We start from the raw sequence: 20600 nt of genomic DNA, 5'->3' as shown, positions 1-20600 counted from the left end.
CATGTCCTCAAGTGACCATTATCTTAGATAGAAGTTAGAAAGTTAAAAAAAAAAAAAACATTATAATCCAGTTAACAGTAACATCCAGTTCAATGTATCAGAGAAGTTTCCATTTGAGCGCTCTTGAAAGATGAATAGAATTTCATTGAAGCGAGGCATTAAGGTAAGGAATAAGGAGTTTACATTTTGGTGCAGAGCTGTGGTAGGGTTTGAAGTAGGGGCTGCCATGATCAGGACTTTGCTATGGGAAGATCTAATGTAGCATCAAGGGTGTGGAACATGCATGGATGTGGGAGGGGATGACTGGAGGGAGGAGAGAGCCTAGGAAGAGTTGTCAGTAGTTCAGACTGTTGGTAATTTGAAGGGGCCTGGTGACAGGGGGAATGGGAAGGAGTCAGGTGCAACAACTTGTGGATGAAGGCAGACAACTCCAGGAGCTGACTGAATTAATAGGTAAGAGAGAGGAAACCATCAACGATAACGCCAAGCCATCAAAAGGAGATGATAAATGAGTGTTTAGAGGAAAAGAATACAGTTTAGTTTTACACAATTCTGAGTATGAGGTACCAGGGTTAGACACAGTGGAGATGACTAACACTGAGTCACAAATAAGGTCCAGGGGGATAGTACCTTTGAAACATTGAAATTAGGGCTAAAAAACACTTTGGCCAAGATACCATACTTAAGCCATGAATGTGAGAGTAAATTCAAAGATGACTTTTGTTACAGAAAAAAAGGAAAACGGAACCTTGGGGAATATTTACAATGAGTAATAAAAAAGAGAGTGGAGTGCCGTCAAAGGAGGAAAAGAAAAGGTCTGAGACGTCGAAGGAAAACCAGGACAATGCAGAGAGACCAGGGAGTGGAAGGGTCAGCAGTGTTGTATGCTGCAGACACCAAGGACCGGTAGCTTTCTGGTAGCTGTCAAGAGAGCAGAGCCACGTACATCACAGAAGCACCATAAAAAGGGGTTCAGGATCAGGGGATGAATGGGAAAGCAACAATTACGGACTACTTTTTAAAGAAGCGTAATGCTTTAAAATGAAATATACAGGTAACACACAAGCAGGGCAGTGAATATTTTTATGATACAAGAATCCCATGCCCATTTATAGGCTGAAGAATAAAAACCAGTGTTTAAGGGAGATTCTGCAGTAAAACGGGCAAGGTGAGAGAGAATTAGATCACCCATTTTATAGGGCAATTGGAATAATAAATATATGTAAATGAAATTTGAAGTTATTACCCAAGCCAAACGAATCAGTAATTTTATTATATCCTTTCTCCATTTCTTCCCAATATTGCTTTCTCTCTTTTTTTTTTTCATTTTTTTAAATAATTTTTTATTTTTCAATTACAGTTGACATACAACATTATATTAGTTTTAGGTGTACAACCTAGTGATTAGACATTTATATAACAAAGTGATCACCCTGATAAATCTAGTACCCACCCCAACCACATATAGGCATTACAATATTATTGACTATATTCCTTGATGCTATACTTTATACCCCATGACTATTTTGTAACTACCAATTTGAACTTCTTAATCCCTTCCCCACCTTTACCCATCCTTTCAACCTCCTTCCCATCTGGCAACCATCAAAATGTTCTCTGTATCTATGAGTTTATTTTGCTTGTTCGTTTATTTTATTTTTCAGATTCCACATACGAGTGCAATCTTATGGTATCTGTCTTTCTCTGTCTGACTTATTTCACTCATCATAATCCCCTCTGGTAGGTACATCCATGTTGTTGCAGATGGCAAGATTTCATCTATTTTTATAGCCGAGTAGTATTCCATTGTATATATGTACCACCTCTTCTTTATCCATTCATCTGTCGATGGGCACTTAAGTTGCTTCCATGTCTTGACTCTTGTAAATAATGCTGCAGTGAACACATGGGTGCATATGTTTTTTCAAATTAGTGTTTTACATTTCCTCAGATAAATACCCAGAAGTGGAATTACTGGGTCCTTCTTTATCTCTTGTTATAGCTTTTGTTTTAAACTCTGTTTTGTCTGATATAAGTATCGCCACCTCTACTTTATTTTTTTCATGAAATAACTTTTTCTGTTGCTTTACATTCAGTCTGTGTGTCTTTTGATCTGAAGTGAATCTCTTAAAGGCAGCATCTCTAAAGGTCTTGTTTTCTTATCCATTCAACCACCCTGTGTCTTTTGATTGGAGCACTTAATCCATTTACATTTAAAGTAACTGTTGTTAGATATGTAATTATTGCCATTTTATTACTCATATTCTTTTTCTTTTTCTCCTTCTCCTCCTCCCCCTCCCTCCCCCTTCTCCTCCTCCTTCTTTTCCTCCTCCCTCTTCTCGTCCCCTCCTTCTCTTTCTTTTTCTTCTTCTTGTCTCTTTAACATTTCCTGTAATACTAGTTTGGTGATGATGAACTGCTTTAGCTTTTTTTTTCTGTCTGGGAGGCTCTTTGTCTGGCCTTTAATTCTAAATGACAGCTTTTCTGGGTAGCGCGATCTTGGTTGTAGGTCCTAACTTTTCATCACTTAGAATCATTTTGAGCCAATGCATTCTGGCTGCAAATTTTCTGTTGAGAAATCAGCTGACAGTCTTATGGGAGCTCCATTGTAGGTAACTAGCTGACTTTCACTTGCTGCTTTTAAGATTCTCTCTTTGTCTTTAACCTTTGGCATTTTAATTATGATGTGTCTTGGTGTGGGCCTCTTTGGGTTCATCTTGTTTGGGACTCTCTGAGCTTCCTGAGCTTGTATGTCTATTTCCTTCACCAGGTTAGGGAAGTTTTCCATCATTATTTATTTCTTCAAATAGGTTTTCAATTCCTTGCTCTTTCTCTTCTCCTTCTGGCACCACAATGATATGAATATTGGTACACTTGATGTTGTCCCAGAGGCCCTTTAAACTTTTTTTTTTTTTGGATTCTTTTTTCTTTTTCTGTTCTGATTGGGTGTTTTCTGCCATTTTATCTTCCAAATTACTGATTTGATCCTCTGTTTCATCTAATATACTGTGTATTCTTCATTTCTGACTTTTTTTTTATGTTTTCTAACTCTATTTTTATGTGTCCTACTTTTCACTGAAGTTCTTATCTAGATCACTGAGCATCCTTATAACCAGTATTTTGAACTCTGCATCTGGTTGATTGCTTGTTTCCATTCTGTTTAGGTTTTTTTTGCTAGAGCTCTGTTCTGATCTTTCATTTGAGACAAGTTCGTCTCCTCACTTTGGCTGCCTCCCTGTGTTTGTTTCTATGTATCAGGTAGATCTATGTCTCCCAGTCTAGGCAGGTTGGCCTTATATAGTAGGTGTCCCGGGGAGCTCAGTGGCACAGTCTCCCTGGTCACCTGAGCCATGTGCTGCAGGTGTATCTCTTGTGTAGGTTGTATGTGCCCTCCTATTGTAGTTGAGCCTTGGTTACTATTTGCATGTCAGTGGAAGAGACTGACCCTCAAGCTGATTGGTTGTGAGGACTGGCTGTGGCTACATGGAGGAGCTGTTGTGCAGGGGCTGACCCTACGGAGCAGGGTTTGCTTTAGCAGGACTGGTGCCTGCCCAGTCTGCCCTTTGGGTGTGGCATTTGTGGAGGTGATTGGGCGGTTCTCTGGTGTGGTCTGAAGCTGGCCACCAGGTATGTTGGTTCCAGGGCCTCTTAGGAAGTGCTCTAATGCAGGCCAAGGTTAGCCACTGCCTGCGTCCTGCCCAGGGCCACTTCGTATGAGCTACAAAGTGATCTTCAGATTGCTGCCATTTGTGCTGTGCTTGGAGGTGCCTGGGATTGGCTAAGCTGCAGACCGAGGCTGGCTGCCCCTAGCGCCAGGTTTGGGGCTGCTTAGCAAGAGGTACGGTACACACGAAGACCGGATGCTGCTTGTTTGGGGTTTGTGAACCTTTGAGAGGTTTTAGGAAAGTTTGCAGCATGAGCCGAAACAGGCTGTATGGAAAAGCCACTAGAAGCAGCTCGGGTGGGCCTGCAAACTGGGTAGGGCAGGGTCTCAGGGAATCATCAGGGCAGGACCAACAGTGTTAACCAGGTTATGAGGGGATCAGATGTGACGCATGCCTGCATCTGCATCCTGGGTGGTGAGAGGGCTCAACAAAGGAACAGTGGCTTCTGGCAGTACTTTTGTCTGAGATAAAGCTGCCCCTCCAGTCTTTGCCCAGAAGCCAGACAATCCAGTTCCTCCCTGTGTGTCCCTTTCGAGCTGCTGCCCCCGCAAATGAATCTGTCAGTGAGTAAGTCATGGTGGGCCCTTTAAGAGGAGTGCCTGGGACTCCAGCAGCTCTCTGTCTCACTGAGCCACAATCTCTGCTGGTTTTTACAGCCAAGAGTTGTGGAGACTTCTCTTCCCAGCACTGGACCCCTAGGCTGAGGAGCCTGGTGTGAGATCGGGACCCCCCCCCACTCCTCGGAATGGACCTCCGCAGCCGAGATAGCCCTCTTGATTGATCAGCCTATTTCATATCTATGCCCCTCCACCAGCCTTGACATGGCTTATTCTGTTCAGCTAGATTTTAGGCGATTCTCAGTGATGGTTGTTCAGTAGTTTAGTTGGAATTTTGAGGTGGTCATAAGAGGAGACAAGCACAGCATTTACTTACTCTGCCATCTTGACTGAAAGCCATCAAGAACTAGTGTTTTGAAAAAATTGTCACGTCTTCTTCAGATGACTTTGCAAATATGCAGTCGCCCTCAGTCATTTCTGACCATTAGGCAGAGGACAGGTATCATATACTTTGAACATTTACATTTTATAAAAATTTTTCAAGCAAGTTATCTCAAAGCATAATCTTTTTAAAATGCCACATTCTGTGAACTTTTATAACATCCAATTCAAGTAGCTCTGTAGTTACTAATAACAAACCTACATGTTGTTCTCATGTACTGCCGCAAGATCGCAAGACATCCTCAAGTTCATTTTCTGTGGGACCTTTAAAAAACATATTTACTTAGACTGAATTGCTCTCTTTGATGGTTAAAGACATCCCTAAGGCCACCTGGACACACGATATCTGCAATTACTTCTACTTCAGGATGGTGCTCTGAAACCAGCTAAGTCAAATGTTACTTTACTCTGGTATTAAATTACCTGTAAAACTAATAAGAAAAAATTTTATCACTACTATAAGTTATATAAACAACCACATAGAAGAATTTTGAATACGAGTCTTTATAATTTCTCAAGGAAGAATAAATTCAAAGTTGATGTCAAAATGGACCTTGAGGAGTTTTTCCTCTCCTCTCCAACTCCAAAACAGATTTATCATTTATCCTCAGTGGTTTCAGGTAGATTTATGTTACCAGTTTTATTCCAGGATTTCATGCTGTATTAATCCAGGCCATGCATAACTTTTAGAAAAGCTTGATGTGGCAGGCAGAGCACATGAAGAATTTCAAGAAGTGGTAACTAAATTAACTTTGTCATTTAGTTTTTTGCTGTAATCATTTCCCCTCCTGTGTAATCCCTTATTGTCTCTTTGCCTCATATCTCAACTGGGTACTTGGATATAAAAAGAGATAATAGAAGAAAGGTGTCTATAAATTGAGCTGCGGAGCATAATTCCGTATCTCATGGAAAATACACATGCAAATTCTGAACTTCAGCTATTACAAGTTAACCCCAGGGAAAACGATGCATTTCCTTTCCTCAAGGAAATACTATAGGTCTCTCCAGGCAGACGTGGGTGCTTTTTTCCAATTTTAACAAAAGCCCCAGAAATCTAGGCTTTTCCATTTTATTCCTGACCTAAAGTTCCCAGAGGGGCGATTGGATCCTGGCTCCTGAAGTGGCCTCAAAATCCCGGGGTATCGTGCTGAGGTACTCACAAGCAGACGTGGTGTCCTTGGGCAGTGATACAGGCAGAGGCTTAGGCAGAGGGTATCCCATCCCTCTAGAGGAAGAATTATTGACCTGGAGGCCTTCAACTCCACTGGCATGACTATGTCTCCCTCTAAGAGCCTATGAACTTCCTCAGAAGCTATGCCCACATACATGCATGCCTACGTGTATGCTTTCATTAGATTGAGATCAGGAAACTGAAAGAATGAAAGGGCCACTTCCCTAGGACATATCCCAATCCGAATCTGCATCTTCAAACCTGGCCCCCACAAGTCTTCTACGAAGCAAGGAGGAAAAGTCTGTCGTGAACATCCAAAGGCAGACTGATTCCTGAAGCAATTTCGGGTCCCTTCAGTATGCCTGTGGGGCAGGGGCAGGTATGACAACAGACTTCCAAAGCTATTTCTGGAACATATTGATAATGGACTAATTTGGACCGTGGGTTGCTCAGAAAATGGTTTCTCACCCCCATGGTCTAGTTATTTGTTCTTTAATGTGAACTTCAGCCTATGAATGCATTTACATGTCTCTACTTAACCTCCCTATGTTTCCATTTCCTCATATGCATATGAGAATGAAAACAGTATCTATGTCATTGGATTATTATAAGAATTAGATGGAATGCCAGATGTAAAGCCTCTAAAACAGCACCAGACAGACAGACAGCATTCAGTGAATTTGAGCATTAGCTCTAGTTTAAGTGTTTTAAATTATTAAGTACATATGTTCTAAAATTGATGCAACATCAATGAAGGTTGTGGCAAGTGCCCCATCCTTGCCCCTGAGAATGACTGAGGCAAATGCCCGGGGTCAGTAGGGGGAAAGCGCATGGGGAGCAGTCACCGCCTTCACTCCAGGACAAAGCCAGCGCCCCTTTTCTTGTTCCCCCTTGGAGTCAGGCCTGGGTAGATGGAGAAGCCTCTCCTTTACCCTTTTGCCTTCTTTTATTCCCCCGTTTGTCTTTTTTTTTTTCTTCTAAATTTAGAAGAGGGCTAATATTCACTAAGCATCTACTCTGTATCAAATACATTTAAATTATAGCATTCTTACAAAACACCCCATTTTGCAGATAAGGAAACTGTGACTCAGAGAAGTTTAAAAAAACCTTTCTTCTTGATATAGGGAAGGTATAGAGTATTATGTATATTATATTATTAGTATTAACTTATTAAGTTCCTTTTGTACTCAAGTGCATCCTAATCAATAAGAGATCTTCAAATTATATAGAATGGATTTCTGTCTATTTTACCTTGGAATACATTGTAGAAACTGTACATGCTCTTACCGTGCACCCTTAGGTGACCTTTCATTGTAGCCACCGTTCAGGCCTAATACCTGAAGAGGCCAAAACATCAGGTCTTTAGAATGGGCAAATGTCTGTGCCACGTCAGAGAGCCTTTTTCAAACAGATGTACGTACAACTAAAGAAGTGCATCTATCATCTTTTTAAAAGACAATCTGCCTGATGGCTTCAGAGTATTTGAAATAATTCAAAATAGAGGTAAAGTTAGGAAAGTAAATGTGTTTCACTGCAGAGGAGGATTGCTCCTAATCACTCAGCTCACTTACCTCCTTCCATTCTGAAGCAGTTTGTAATAGTTGAAAAAATACATGTAATCTTAAGAAATTCAGTAGGATTTGTTGGTTCACTGTACCTAGTGAGCCTTTCCTGTCCCACGGTACCCACGTAGTTTTCAGTAATGCATGGAGATAATTTCAGACATTTGCTTCTATTAAACTCTGGAGCACTTTTGCTGTTGAGTATAAAATTCCAGAGACACATGGGTATGAAACCTGAGCTATGAGTCTCTTAGTAACAGTTGCAGATCAAATGCTAAACTAGATCGCGTGCAAGTCTGTATAAATCCCAAGTCAGAGCTTTAAAATAATAACTTACTGAGTCATGATTTCTGCATCTCATATGCAGTATTCCTTAAATCATATGTTGATGGCTAATCAGCAGAATCCAAAGACACAAATTAGATGGTACAATATTTACAGAGAAAAAATATATGTAGCTTGAAAAGCAAAGATCCTCAATCCTCAGAATTACAGTCCCACCAGAAAAAAAAAAAAAAATGTAGCAGTTGCAATCTGAACTGTCAACACTGTAGCCAAGAAAGGAATGAATATAATATTAGAAAGAGAGCTTTTAGGCAGAATTTCTTGGTTAAAGGAGTTTGGACCTTCAAGAAATATGTTTGAGAAAGATTCAGAAGAAATGCTAGGTAAGATGAATTATTCCTGTTCCTCAAATAACATTCTAGTGGTTAAATTATTAAATACTTATTTTGGCCAGATGGAAAAATTTGTGAGAGCAGAAATCCTGTCTATCCTGTTCACTGCTGGATCCTTAGCATTTAGCATAGTGCTTAGCCATAGCAGGTGCTTAGCAAAACATTTTTGAATGAATGAATGAATGAATGAAGTGGGAGAGAACTGAGCAAAAGTAAGAGCATAATACATTTGTGAGTATTTCACCCGTTTGTAAAAGTATTGGCACTGATTTTCTTTACCTGAATTTTTTTCATTAGGCAGACCTGCAAAACGAAGTGCATCCCAGATACCCTCTGGTTTTTATTCTGGGAAAACAAAATCACTTTCTGTTGGATGTAGGCTGCTACATGTTTTGATTCTAGTAGCAATATGGCAGGGTTAAGGTCAACTTTGTAGTATAATCTGGTGCCTGTTTTTGATAGATATCATGAAAATAGATACTTATTTTCAAGATGCTCAAACAGATGATTAGTTGAAAGCTCCAGCAAACCTTGAAACAACAAAAAGGAAAGGTTTTCCCACTCCCACCTCCCATTACTGTACAATCCTGCAACCTCACACCCTCCTCCTTGTTTCACCCTTTTCCCGGGTCTAATCTTTGTCTAGGGAATACAGTGGATGACTGTCAGTCTAGCAAGGAGACAGTTCTTGAAAAATCCACCCCCCACACAGTGCTCTTAAACTTCTCTCATAGGAATGGCATGATTTGACCAGCAGCAGGCAGAGCTGGCCCAGGGAAACAGAGCTTGGCATAGAATCTTAGTGCCTTCCTGCTGGAAGGGGCCTCAAGAGAGTTCTTCACGCCCACCCTCCCTCAACTGGCTGGACAGTAGAAGGATGTGTAGGAAAACAAATCCCTGGCTGAATGAATAGAGGATTAAATGAATGAGAGATGAGTTCACTCCTCCAGAAGTCTCTGCCATCCTACTTGAATAGAAAGCTAACTTTAAAGCTAACTCTGTTCTCCATGGCACGATTTTGTATATACTCAGCTTTAGAATATGGTTGCCATCTGCTGCCAGTGCATAGGACTAAGGAAGTACTGGGGTGGGTGGGAGGAGGCCGAGAGGGAAGAAAAGAAACACTTAAACGAGCTAATGATCGCCTTTGTGTTGGAGTCTAGGTTTCAGAACATCAGTCCTGTACTTCGAGAACAAAAACACCAGTGTGTCTTAGACCACACCAGGCGCCGGTACATCAGATAAGACCTGCGCTGTGCGGTGTTCAGCCACCGAGCCTCGAGAAGTTCTAAAAGTGAAATTAAAGGAGCACACTGAGGAAGCTGAAAGGAGAAAAAGCTTAGGGGAAAACACAATCAGGAGAACTCTGCAGATATGTGTCTTCAGGGTTACAGTAGTTCAAAAATGAACCTACTAATTAAAGAGTCGGAAAATGCTATAAATCCCAGGAATTTAAGGATCTTTAGAAGAAATTAGACACCTCTCTTTACACTCTAAGTACATTGTGATCCTTTAGTAGAATCTCAGGGTGAAAGTGACCTGGCTATTGTGCATTATTGCAGATTTAAACAGTTGATTAAGAGTTGTAGGCAGCTGTACTAGAGGCAAGAGTGTGTGGTCCTTTAAAAACAGAAAAAGCTGTTAAGCAAAGCCAGTAAGACCAGAGAAAATCTCTAAAAGGCAGTGAATACCTCATAGAGCTTCCTATAGTTTCCCTGATAATATCTGTATAAATTGTTAGTTGTGGCACGGGATCATATTAATAATTTATATACTGAAATGACGTGTCAGAGAATACTAATTAAGCTGGGGATCTACACTAATGAAAAAACGATTACGGTAAAGTTAACTCAGCTTTTGGAAAAAGGTTAGCTAGTTGGTTAAGCATGACATTTGAAGGCAAGTATGATTACACACTCAGTAGTGGTTCTGTATCTCAAGTTTGAGAAATTTACAAGGTGAGGAGGTGGAAATTCTTTTGGCTGTTCAAGGAAAGGTTCTCTTCAGAAATGTATGTAATACAAAGTCAGAAGCATTGACAATCCTAGGAATGCAAAAATAACTTTAGAGAGCACAAAGTGATTGCCCAGCAGTGGGTCACACTCGGTGTCTTGGAGTGATCGAATCAATAAATATTTGTTAGCTGCATGAGCTCTGTCCTTGACTCCTGTCTGCCATCAGGGACAAGCCACATAACTATGATTCAACCACAATTAGAATATGAATAACATCTTAAATCTATCTTGTGTATGGTTTCTCTTCCTAGGAACCCTATGTGCCCCCTTATTCTATTTTATTTGTCCTACAACATCCCCATGAAGCACAAGGCATCTTCATTTTACAGCTGGGATAACTGGTCCACAAAAGAATAACTTAATTCTTTGTCTTTAAATATGAAATGATTGATAATCATTATATGACCCAGCTCATCGTACTATTTTTTCGCATCATTTCAGGTTTCCCAAGCAAAGGACATTTTTATCTTTCTCATTATTATTTTTAATTGGTTTTCAGAAAAGTTGAGATAAAAACAGAATCTAACAAATATCCCATAGAGCTATTTGGTGTTCTCTTTTCTTTCAAGAATAAATTAAGACCTTCTCTGTTCCTCTCTCCTGGCTCTCTCTATAGATAGCCAAAATCCCATGCCAATTTTCAAATGAATAAGGGCTCATTCTAGTAGCTAGATCACAGTCCCCTCCCTCTATTGAGGAAACAGGCTTGTAAATTCTTGTCTGGAACCTGCAGAAGTTACTTTTGGTTATAAACTTCAACAGTTTGACCTGAAGGTTTTTAAACAGTATTAATATGTGACCCGGTTGTGAGTTCAGCAATAAATTTATACTCAGTATGTGAAAGGCCAGAAAGAAAACGAGTGTATTTTATTGTCTCTGGTGACTTACACTAAATGTTGCATATTTACTTTGTAAATGAGGACACCCAGTGGCCATCGAGTGAAAATATTCTAAACAATCCCTGACACTGTTTATGCAAATATAAATACCCATTATCAAAGCTGATGATTGATAGATATCTCTGTAACATCTGTTACCAAGCAGTTTAGCTTCCCTAAGGTAGGCAACAGTGGTGGGAGTTTAGCCTCATCATTTTTATATCATATCACAAATCGGTCGTGTCTTCTCTCATTGAATTACAAGATAGGGCTCAGCTTTGAGTTCCACTGAATCCTCAGCTGACAGAAGGACCCAGTGAGCTGTCTCTTTGGGGAAATGGAATCAAGGAGATGGGGACAGTGTTGCATGTGTCAAAATCATAAATGAAAGAACACAGTCTGAGGGAAACTAAGTGAACGCATTTTTTAAAAAATGCCTTAGACCTTAAAGTGATACTGAAAATACAACTGTGGCTATTTTCTGATGAGAGGGGGTAGAGTAATAAAGGACAGAGAGAAGAGAATTGCACAGAATTTCAGAGATGGAAAGACCCCATAGGACTACAACATATAGACATACCTCAGAGAAAAGGTACACCCTGAGGTTGCTACTTATTGTCAGCCTGTTTGTAAAATGCACTGGAGAGTTGACCAAATACTCAGATAGTAACTTCTCAATGTAAACAAAAGTGTTGAGCAATGTGAGAGATCCAGATATTTGTAGTTATAGTTGTAGTTAAACAATGCAAGGCACTAGCCTTCTGGAAGCTCAGGGTCTTCTTATAGAGGTAAAACAGGCACAAATGACAAAAAATGAAGAGACAATAATCAATAATATACTGGCAAGGGCTTAAACATGCTGTATGTGGGAAAAGTTCAGATTCGCTCTTCAAAATTCAGGTGCAAGAAACATTTCCTTATTTTTCTAACGCAAATTAAACCCAAGGCCCTTTACACTAAGTTAGCAAGAAATTCAGTGAAGTTTCAGGCTTCCTTCCCCTCCCTTAACTTGTACAAGACTCATGATTATCTACGGCGAGGTCAGATCCTTAGTCCATGGTGGTCTCCATCCTTGACATTGCTTGTCCACGTGACAAAGATGCCATTGAGCCTGGTCCATCTGACTGCCTGACGCTACGGCATTAGCTGGGTTTACAGATGCTCTTCACAGTGGTCCTTGAGCGTGAGCTCAGCCCCAAGATCATCAGTGCCTTTTCATGTTCCGCCTCTAGAAGAAGTGTGACAAGCAATTACCTACCCCAACTGAAGTTGTACGCAAGAAGAGATCTCAAACCTTGGCACCTTCCTCATTTAAGGGGAAGTTGACTATTTTCCTCCCATCAGGCCACTTCAATCGAACTTGGAAAGCATCAGCCTTCCCCTCCTTACCCCACAAAGGGTCAGCATAATCCCCCTTAGAGAACTTAGATTCCAAAAACAAAGCTCTTTGTCTTGAGGCTTTGTTTTTAGGGCTTAACTTCTGATTTGGGCTCTAAAGCCACAACTCCCTGAGGTAAGGAAGCCCAGAACTATGTACAAGGCTTGGCCTGTCTTAATTGCCTTATTATTATGAAAGTTTCCTAATTCGGTGGGGGGAAAAAAAAAACAAATTAATGTTTCAGTTTATTACCTCACCAAACAATGGGAACTAGAAAAAGAGAACTCAGGATGGACTCTAGGAATCAATGAAGTCTGCAGAGAAAGAAGAACTTTGAGTAGGGTGCATGAATGGTACACAAGATTTGGTAAGTAGAGAAAGCACAGTAATTTCAGAATGCAGGACAAATGTGGCAGAAGAAAAGAATGAAGAACAGATGTGATGCATGCAAAGGATGGCAAAATGTCCAGCTTCTTGGATTAGCACAGAGATTTTATGTGGGCAAAAACGAGAAAATTAGATCAAATCAAATCGGTGAAGTGAGACGAAATAGTAAAATATTTACCCTGTAGCTATAGAAGACTTACAGCCTAATATCTTTTTTCCTATAATATGTAAATAATATAATAAAATATATAAAAATATAAAAATAATATAAAAATAAACAAAATAAAATACTTTACTCCTTATTGGAATAATTACCAAGTATACCTTCTCCTTCTCTTACTTACCAGTGCCTCCCAAGGTTTTAAGTTCTGACAACACTGATTTAGGATCTTCCTCATCTCAACATGAGCCAAAAAGGAACTTAATCTTATTTTTCTTAAGGAAATCCTGTACCCTGTTCTGTAATGGATCACCCTATGTGGGGCAGTGAAATGTCCTCTCAGCTACTTTCCTAAATTGGCCCACATCAAATCACCACTGTGCTTCCCTCTTAACTAGTCATCCAACAAAACAAAGTTATCTTTTTCCTTGGCTTTTCCTTGTTGCTTTGAGATAGAAAACTTTCATTCTTCAGTAAAACAACGTGGAGCGGCTCAAGTCCACACCTCCCATGGAGAAATACAATAGCACCCTCCTATCAACAAGTGGCTATGCTTAAAAACGAGTTGTCAAATCAGAAGCAACTTCTTCTAGGAACACAAGGAAAGAGAACATTTGAGTATGAATCTGAAGATCTGCTTCAAAAGCAGTTTCAGAATAGCGCAGCAACAGAAGACAAAAGGAAGTTCTATGAATTGGGAAGCTCTGTGATTATTATGAAAGCTTTTTTTTAAATGACACTCATTGAAGTTCAATTAAAGTTTTGTTTTCTCACTCATTGAAGTTCAATTAAAGTTTACCCAAAGTCTAAAAATTAATTTCTTACCTAACTATACTTCATCACCAATTGATGATATTTAAAAAAAAAAAAAAAAAAAAAGTGCCACTTCTGGGACTTATGCTTGATATTCGAACTCAGTAGAGTTAAAAACTTATTTTATTTTTCCTTTAAAATAAGTATATAATGACATAGAGATAAAAAGAACAACAGATTAGTAAGTAACAAGATGATGGTTTTTATATAAACACTTCTTAAATTTATAATTTCTTTTCAAGCAAAATAAAGTATGGAACCTATTAACTGTACGTTTGAATATATGGACCCTTCTTTAAGGCCTGTCCAAAACCAAGTTCAAACTGAATATTTTAACTGTGAATTTAAGTAGATCCTTTTGTTCATTTTTGTATCCCACCCACAGATGCAGCATCTCCGGGTTTTTGTTCCCCAGATTTAGCGAACAAAGGAAAAGGTTACAATAGGGCAGCAGCTAAATTTGTAAGGAAAGAGCTTCAGGGAAAAAAAAAAAAAAATCAAACTCCTAAAAGGTGTCTCAAAAGGTTTGTGATATAAGAGGATTTAAAGGCATCAACTTCAGATTTCATTGACTTTTCTCCTTAGTCCCAGCAGGTCTTCCCTCCTCAAGAAGAAGCCATTTCATTTCCGTTTTACAATAAAGGCATAGGTGTCTCTCAGAATGTTTTCTACAATTATAGCTATGTAATGCCTTTGTTCACAGAGTTAAAACTTGCTTTTACAAGCTGTACTATATAAGAGAGTAAAGAAGGTGTTTGAACTTCCAGTGTTTTATTCCTCTGGAATCAGATGCTCAGATTATAAGAAATTCATAAAGCATGTAGCTTGATAATACCCAAAACTGAAGTTTTAATGTATGCTTAGAATTGGTTCCATAAAGTTGATGTTCATTTACTACTTCCTGGTTAATTATTTGACTATATCCTCACCTCATAACTAAAGGGATTTAAGTTAGCTTAAAAGAATTTTCAATACATTAGTAAATATGTAGGAAAATATATTTATATTTATATATAACTATAAAAAAGAAATCAGAGTAGAAGTAGAATAAAGACTTGACACTAGAAAGAGGCTGGGGGTAAATTTTACATAGAAACTCATACCACAAGGTCCTCTATATTTGCTAAAATGTGATCTAAATTTTGATTCTGAGTTCCAGTTATAATATTCATAGGACCCAAAAAAGCAAAAGTATAACCAGCTTTTCCTGGGCACTGAGGTCTAGGAGAAGTTGATTAATGTAGATTTCAAATACCAACAGGATTTTAAGGGTGAATTTCTTCCACTGTTTTAGAGTTCACCTCATCTCTGGCCTTATGGACCCATTTACACTAAGGTGTTCTCAGTAAGTGTTTCACTAGTGAATTGGTAAGAATTCAAGTGACCCCAAAAGCAATTGTATTCATTCACCTATCAGTTGTATTTGCAATGTTAGACATATGGTGAGGCATTTCTTAGTCCCTTCTTGGAGATAACGATGGACTTAATTTGAAATCAAGCAAACCAAAGAAAGACCTGTGCTCGGGGACACTGTGGGCGCCCCCAGAGCCAAGTGAAAAGGCTTCCCTCGAATTACTTCTTCCTTTGGACTTGAAAATCTCATTCGGAATTTCAATCTATTTCTACCCTTCAGACAAAGTATAAAGCTCTTACTTTTTGGTGGAGTGAAAAGAAGGAATGGAGGTCAGGAATGCAGGAGCAGTCCAGAGTTGGAGATGGGCTTGAAGATCATGGGGCAAATGTTTCCCTGGTTCACAATTTTGCCCCTTTGTTTCCCATACTTAAAGTATAGTAAAACTTAATGATGTAATTAATAGAAGGAAAGAGGAAAGGAATGGAGACAGGGAGATAAGGAGGGAGGGAGGCAGAAAAGAAGGGAGGGAAGGAAAGAAAAGGAAAGGAAAAACAAAAAAAAAAACAAAAAACAGGCTGTCTGTATAAAGTACTGTAGAGCTTTTAGGTGAACTCTACCTGGCTGACTGGATTAGAACTGTGTATTCAGTTTGTATTTATTTTTTATTCACCTTATACCACACTATCTAATTTTTAAGTCAAAAAACATTAAAGATTGTTTCCTAGTTCATCTATGGATTCGTGTTAACTGTCAAAGGGGATCATCCACTCCGATAAAAATATGTCAAACCAAATTTTCTAAATAATAGTTGGCTTCTTTGATTGTAAAACTATACATTATATTCCTCCAGATTTCATCTAGCATTGTATTTTATTATCGATATATCTTTTTTCTCTCTTCCCTTTCAATCCTATTTCTATTTTTAAATCATTCTCTTCTGAAAGTTACCTTCTGTCACTTTTGGCTGAGATTGTTTAGTTTATGTAAAATAACATCAGCTCAACTTAAATAAATGGGAAACATCAGTTCAACAGGCCAGATGCAGCAGTAGCCATGAAGGATGCATCAATTTCAGAAGCTTTGATTAAGAGCAGCTTAAAGAGAGATACTTGAATCTCAATCCATGGGTCTTAACTTGGGGGAAACACAGAACTCTTTGAGATGCTAATAAAAGCCACTAACATTATCCCTTTGAAAGTAGAAACATGTCCATTCATGAAAAAAAAAGTAGATACCCCCTAAAGCCACGTTACTTCCTAAGGACCTATAAGTACTCAAAATATCCTCCAGAAATATTACGTGTATGAATGAAATTTAAGTAATACAAAAGACATACTCAATTACAGTATTGAGATCATAAATACAATGGAGTTGTATGCACTTTAAACAAGTTAGTAATTTTCATCCCTCTGTCCAGCTAAAGTAAGAAGCCATACCTACAAATGTACATACAGGCTATTCCTAACTTTCATAGGTGGTGTATTTCTGAGAATATGTTTGAAAGTTGAACAACTTTTTTATATTTTATGAGAAGAATCCTGTTGCCGATCTTTAAAAAAAGATGAAATCTCTAATGGTTCCAATACTCTGAGCCTAGATAATCTGGAAAATAGAACTGTCACTGGCAGCTGGCCCAGAGTATCCCATTACTCAGGAATGGGTAAGTGAAAAGGGGCAGCTCTCCTTCCCATAGGTTGCTGACCCCCTCATGATTCACCTGCAGGGGCAATGACACCTGGGATATGCTAGGTGTATGGAGCCAGGGTAGGAGAAAGACGTCTCCTTCTGCCTGCCACCCTCCACTCGCATTAGTGATTTCCCCAGTGTCCCCAGTCACCCTTCAAAGATTGTAAAGATGCCAGTGAGACAGAGAGGGCCATCTGCTCTAGGTGGTGAAACCTGTGAGCAAATAACCTCTATCCAACTATTGTGCAGAGGCTCAGCAAGTCCCCTCTCAGCATTTAGGTGAAGCAGACTCTAACATCTTGCCCCTGGCAGAACAACAGATGCAGATTTGGGGAGTAAGGAACCTGAGTTACCACATGCATCCCTACTTTTTCCAGTGAGGAATGGCTCTTTCTTAGTGTGACAGCTTAGTAAGTAGCACCAACATGCGACAGCTTAAGATCATCACTAATCAACTAATATATGAAAGAGCAACCTCAGCATACTAAAGATATCAAGGTACCATGTGAAAAAGTTGTGACATTAGAGACTGGGTCGTGGCGTCCTGGCCACTCTAGCCCTATTTCATGTACTGACCCACTTACCTCACGTGAGCCCAGTGGCCCAGATTGAAAGCTCAAGGGCTTTCGGCCCTGCCATTTGACTTAGACCTGTTGGCTTGACCGAAATTCATATTGGTTTTAATTTGAGAGCTCGTGTTTCCTTCCAAGTCACAGAGACTCTAAATTCCCATCTCACACTTGTACTAGTCTCATTTTATATATCTGGACTGAGGAAGGACTGGATTTCACACCTAATTAAAAGAGATTGCATTGCCTGCTGTTTCCTTTCTTGTTCATTTTCTCTTGTGCACAGACAGCTTTTTATTCTCATGCTAAGTCCTATCCCTGACACCCCGCAGCTTAAGGAACAGGCAGGAGCTGGGTTCCTACAAAACACAGAGCCGGGCCCTCTCTCACCTAAGTCACCACAAGCAGATTTTCCCTTTGGTACCCACTTCTGCTTCAGCCCTATCCACATTGTGCTCCCTGACAAAACAGTCACTTAGAATACATGATCACTTTCAGTGGTAGAATTCCTTGCGTGTTTCTTAGTGAATGCCATCCCAGGCTGACTCTGTACTTTTACGATAGTGGAAAGGAGATAGATTATTATTTTACAACACACACAAAACTATTTTTATCACTTTTTTTCACTTTGCTATCATGTCTGTGTTCCTATCACTGTGAGGATTTTTTAGGCGAGGCGGCATTCCCAAGTACACATAATCTTTGTAAAGTTGTATAGTTTTGTAGAGTGAGAAGGTTTTTTTTTTTTTTTTTTTGAATAGCCCAATGCCTATTCAGCACCAGTCTAGGAAAGAATGGAGTCAGCATTTTCACACCATTCCTTCCTATACAGTCCCTGAATAACCATCTAATCAAGATTTGTTTTCAATGGGGGACAAATCTTCTACAGTAGAGTATTTCAGATTTATTCTGTTGGAATCTATACATTAATGTCCATTAGATGAAAAGGACATGTTTGACAAAAGCCTGGACATTGCCTTGTTGTGGCAGAAACTTTTTCCCACTGTATTAGTGTTAAAAAATAAAAGAAAGCCTGGGAAAGGAATTGCTTCAGCATTGTGTGCTAAAGGAGCGAGGCACATTTGAATGGAGAGGCAGGGTCCCCCATCACATCTGTACGCATATCAGCAAAAACGATTCAGCCTTTCATGGCTGCTCACTGCAGTGCAGGACCAGTGTACTCAAGGAGATATTTTTAAAGTGTGTCTATAAAAATCCTCGTTAGATCAGGTCGTATATGTGTGCAGGTTTCAGTTTGTCTCTGTGGTTTTAAATGAAGATGGTGACATCATTACTGCAATAATCATAACTCAAACTATTAACAGAAACTTTTGTGTGTGATCGATCACCTCTGTTTTTGTGTGTGGTTACCTGATTGTTTAGATAGACTCAACCAGTTTGAATAAGTGGTTTGAATTTTTTTCATGTGTGCTCGTGTGTGATATAATGACAGCTTTTGCTGTTGACCATTTCCATCTCTAAAGCAACCTCCTTCATCACTCTTAGTGTCTATCTTCTCCTTTATGTCCTGAGAATTAGGACGTCCCCAGATCTTTGGGCAAAATCCAGGTTTCATTCCTCAAGTGTTATGCCATGAAAATAACACCGAGGGGACTGGGTCCTAATCCCAACCCTGCCACTTACTAGCTGTATAAAACTTTAGGCAACTCATTTAGATACTTGGAGAGACCTGAGCCCCTCTCACATCAAATAGTAATAATAGTACCTGTCCTAAAAGCATATAGATTATTCTCAGGAGTCAATGAGATGCTACGCGGGAGTTTTCTTCACTGTAAAACACTACATGGATATTAATTATTATGATAATTATGACAGAGCTTTCCAGAATTACCAGAAAGATGACAATTCTTCATCATATATGACATCTCTAGTCATAAAGTTGCGACTGGCGCTATGAGCAAGTGTGTGTTTAAAGGGTATTTTCACCTATGTGGGTAAAAAATATTTTTAATAAATCCATCCTACTCAGAGATGGTGATTTTATCAGAGACTCCACCAGTTTCAATGGTTACTGTTTTACTTAAATGGAAGAGATCTTGGTGATAGTAAAATTGTATATAGAAAACTTGACATTTTAGTGCCAGGACAAGTTGTTTTATCTCTTACATCATTCAGTTTATAAACTTAAAAATGTATGTTCTTTATTAGATGACTGAGGCTATGCCGAAGTCCCAAGAAACATGAACACGATGTGAATAAATGGATAGGTACCGAAGTAGCTGGAGGCCATGCTAGACAAACCTTTCCACACAGCTTTACTGCAGACCCATGGACACCTATAAGCCAGACTTCCTTCAGGGCCAAAGCAGCTAATATAGTGAAGCAGATAAGAGTGTGAACTCTAGAACCAGACTGCCTAGTTCTAGACTGCCAACTCTATCACTAACGGCCGACATAGCCTTGAGCAAATTTCTCTGTCCTCAGTTTCCTCACCTGAAAAATGAGGATAATAATACTACCTACATTATAGGGTTGTTGTTAGAATTAAATGAAATATTATAAATGAAGTAGTGAGACCAGTTCTAAGTACTGGTCAAGTTAGGACTTGACACATGGTACTCTCTAAAAAAAAAAAAAAAAGTTTGTTCTTATTATTATCGTGGTGCAGACACATAGGAGACTCACCAAGAACTTAGAATTTGGTCTGCTGACTTATTTTCTGAATATTCTTTTCTGGGTTATTGGAACCGTCCTCTGGAGCTATATTTTGTATTAGTACAATTACAAAGGATTCACTATTATTCTTTAGCAAAGACAATTTGTTTTACATGAGTAAAAAAAAATAGAAACAAAAGCCAGATGAACTGTTTTAGGCACAGAACAGACCCAATGGAAGTTGGAACAAGAAGGAATTCTCTTATATAAAAATTTGTGTAAATCATGTCACTGAAAGGGAACAAAGAGCCTGTAGGCATTTATTAATTTAAGTGGCTATACATGAGGCTGATAAACATAAAGATGGGAACAAAGGAAACGAATGAGTATATAAAAGGATGTCACACCAACTGAGCTCAGACAGCATGAGGAGATTGAGTGAAGCAAGGTAGAAATTCTAATTGATCTCAGATTTACCTGAGCAGGTCCTCTCTACCAAAGCAGAGAAGACAGAACTTGAGAAGGTGGGCATTCTTCCTGTCCGCAGGCCATTACCTCTGGGACCTCTTCTAAGAGGACACAGAGATCTGGGTCACAAGCCAACAATCAGTGCATGGGCCACCTGGTTTTGAAAGCCCTCTTACCCGGCCTCTCTCAAGCTGATTATTCAG

Source organism: Pteropus medius, unplaced genomic scaffold, assembly GCF_902729225.1.
Source record: "Pteropus medius unplaced genomic scaffold, Ma_sr-lr_union100, whole genome shotgun sequence".
NCBI classification, from domain to species: Eukaryota; Metazoa; Chordata; class Mammalia; order Chiroptera; family Pteropodidae; genus Pteropus; species Pteropus medius.
Note: the sequence above shows the minus strand (reverse complement) of the source record.